The sequence below is a fragment of the Arachis ipaensis genome, chromosome B8 (assembly GCF_059453495.1).
Source record: "Arachis ipaensis isolate K30076 ecotype BB chromosome B8, ASM5945349v1, whole genome shotgun sequence".
Lineage (NCBI taxonomy): Eukaryota > Viridiplantae > Streptophyta > Magnoliopsida > Fabales > Fabaceae > Arachis > Arachis ipaensis.
The window spans coordinates 49,796,875-49,800,639 of NC_142443.1; positions in this window are offsets into that span (position 1 = coordinate 49,796,875).

Genomic DNA, 3,765 nt, shown 5'->3' on the forward strand with positions numbered 1-3,765 from the left:
TTTACCTCGAAGTCTCGAATCCTTCGATAGTAGTCAAAGTTTTGATCTTCTTCCCTTGTGCATAATCGACCAAGGCACGAAAGAGTCTTCTGTCCCTCATTAAATAACTCGTAGAAGTAGCTCTTCCACCTTTCATTAATCTTCTCCTCTTGAGCCAACACCTCTCCATCCTTATCCTTTATGCACTTAACCTGATCCAAATCTCTCGTTCTTCTTTCCCGGCTCTTTGCGATTCTATATATACCTTTTTCTCCTTCTTTCGTGCCCAAAGACTGGTAGAGACCCTCATATGCTCTTGTTCTTGCTTCACTTACAGCCACTTTTGTCTCTTTCTTAGCCGCCTTATATTTTTCCCAGTTATCTGCGTTGCGGCATAAAGACCACTCTTTAAAGCATTCCCTTTTTATCTTTATCTTTTCTTGTGTACTCGCATTCGACCACCAGGACTCCTTGTCTCTTAGTCCTATTCCTTTAGATTCACCAAAACTTTCTTTTGCTGCTCTTCTAATAACTTCTGCCATCTCCCTCCACATCTCTTCCGTGCTTCCATTCCCATCCCACTTTACCTGTTATCCTACCCGTCTTAGGAAGCTTCTTTGTTCCTCACCTTTCATCCGCTACCACCTCGTCCTTGGGTTCTTCGTATGATGTCTTTTCCTCAACTTTTGCTCAACGTGAAAATCCATGACGAGCACCCTATGTTGTGTTGTCAAACTCTCTCCCGGGATAATTTTACAGTTAATGCAAAATTTCCGGTCGACTCTCCTCAACAGGAAGAAGTCGATTTGAGAGCTTGTCATGCCACTCTTATAGGTTATAAGATGTTCGTCTCTCTTTTTAAAACATGTATTTGCAATGAGAAGATCAAATGTTGAGGAAAAGTCCAAAATAGTTTTACCCTCGGCATTGATCACCCCAAAATCATGGCCTCCATGAATACTCCCATATCCAGTCACTTCTCTCCCAACATGGCCATTTAAATCTCCTCCTAAGAAAATCTTATCTCCCAAAGGTATGCCTTGAACCAAACTCTCTAGATCCTCCCAAAACCTTATCTTGTGTTGTTCGTCCGAACCCACTTGCGGTGCATAGGCGCTAATCACATGGAAAGCACCTCCCTCCACCACAAGTTTGATAGAGATGATCCGATCTCCCACCCTCTTGACATCCACTACGTTCTTCTTCCACTACTTATCCACAATTATTCCAACCCCATTCCTATTCTTCACCTTTCCTGTATACCAAAGTTTGAAACCAGAAGTATCCAACTCCCTAGCCTTTGCACCAACCCATTTTGTTTCTTGTAGGCACATAATGTTAGTCTTTCTCCTTGTCATGGTGTCCACCACCTCCATGGACTTTTCTGTTAGAGTGCCTATGTTCTATGTCCCAAATCTCAACCTTCTGTCGCTTCGACCTTTACCTTTTACTTTGTGAACTAGCTTATTTATCCTCGTCCGTTCACGAAAACGCGAGAACCCTTGCTCTTTTAACACTACATCCGGGCACCGATGCAGCGGCTTTTGCTTTGACACTGTACTCCAGCCATACGGCGCGTTGCTTCTGGGCAACGACCTAGCTTTAGGGCAATAATATCTTTGATTCATGTCATGGGGGTTCGGCTATATTTTTATGTTGGTTGCCGAAGACCTAACACAACCCGCCTCTTTTATCCGGGCTTGGGACCGGCTATGTACCGCAAGTGTAACATAGGCGGAGTTAGTAATATTAAAAAAAGTAAAAATTTAAAATAATCTTATTTAATTTAATATTTTATTTTTATGTATATAATATTTATAAATACATAATTATTATTATAATTAATATTAGGTATATTTATTCCAGTAACAATTAATGTAAATAAAAGTTAAAAATATACCAATTCTCCATAGAAAAATGAAGTGAAGTTAGTTTTGAAAAACCTGGTTAAATCGAAAATGAGTTTTATTTTATTACTTCTACTTAAAGAGTTATGTTTTGCGAATTTCTAATGAATTTTAAAAAAATGGATAATTGCAATAAACTCAACACAGAGTTGAAGTTGGTTTGATAACTTGGTTAAGAAAAATTAGATTTTTATGGTTTTGTTAATTTGTGAAATCAATTTGTGATTTAACTTATTTGATTTTGATTGACAACAAAAACAGTAAAGAAGTGAGTAATGTTAACTAAGAAAGGAGATTTCATTAATTAGTTAAAGAGTTAAAAAGGTAAATTATTTTATCAATCAACAGGTTCGAGTTTAGGAAGTGCGAATACGAGATAATTTTAATGGAGCTAATTAATAGATGTTGAGTTAAGAAAAAATAATTAACACATTAATGATAACAAACATGTTAATTGGGTTAATAACCCAAATGGGTGTTCGATGAATCAGTTCAAGTGTGCAGGCCCAAAGTTATTTTGTTACAGCCCAAATCAATAAAGCCTAATGCACTCAAAGCTGCGGAATGAACATTAATCCACTAAAGAACCCGATTGCAATCAAGCAAAACTGAAGCTACCCTAAGCTAACTTCACAAGTTCACTTCGGATAAACACTAGAAAGAGAAAGAGAGCTTCACTTACAAACTCAAACACCAAAGATGAACGAAAGAGAAAGTTATTCAAGAAAGCAATGTCCAATCAAGCAAATCAAAAGCATGTTAAGCAAGTTCAAAAGTTAAAGGTAATTTGTTTCCATTTGCATGCAAGTTAATTGCTTGACATCTTCTCCCACTCTTTTCACCACCATTTCGAGCAACAAGAGAAAAGTGGTGGCTGAACTTTACCTGCTGTAAATTAATGCTTACAATGTTGACGATTAGATTCTTGCTAGTAAAGAATTTTATAAAAATAATCGCGTTGTAGATATAGTTTCTAAACCAACAAAAATTCTTTCGTACAAAAATTTGGTTGTCACAAGTAACAAAACCCAATAAAATTTATAACCGAAGTATTTAAATCTCGGGTCGTCTCTCAAGGAATTGCAGGGAAGTATGAATTATTATTGGTTCTGGAAAAGGGTATATTTTTAGGTTTTTGAAATAGGGGACAGGAAAATAAATTGGCAGGAAATTAAATCTTAATTATCATAAAAACCATTGCAAGGTATGAGAATTGGAAATCCCATCCTAGTTATCCTTATCAGGTGTGATGAGAATTATTTATTGCTCCCACTTAGTTAACCCTTACTAAATAAAGGAAAGTCAAGTGGACTAATCAATTTGATCCTCAAGTCCTAGTCAACACCTGTGGAAAGACTAGCTTTAGAGCAATCCAAATCAATCAGCAATTCCCAAATCTCAATCAACTGTTGAGTTTGACAACTCAAGTATTACCAATTACTTAACCAAAGAAAAGAGAGATAAATCTAAATTAAATTAAAAGCATTAATAACATAAATTTGAAGAAAGCAATCTTAAATCTGAAATACCTCAATGTGCATTAAATAGAATATTCAAATCTAACATGAAAAGGTTCATAAGCCAATTTGGCAACATAAGTCAAATACAAATAAAAGTATTAGAATAAATAAAAGTAGAAGAGAAACATAAATTAAAGGAACATTGAACCTTGAATGAAGAGATGTAGCCTAATCATAATAGAAATCTTAAATCCTAATCCTAAATCCTAAGAGAGAGGAGAGAGCCTCTCTCTTTCTAAAACTACATCTAAATCCTAATAATTGTGAATGTGAATGTATATCTGAATTGAATAGATTCTCCCACTTTATAGCCTCTAATATGTATTTTTTGGGCCGAAAACTGGGTCAGAAACAGCCCA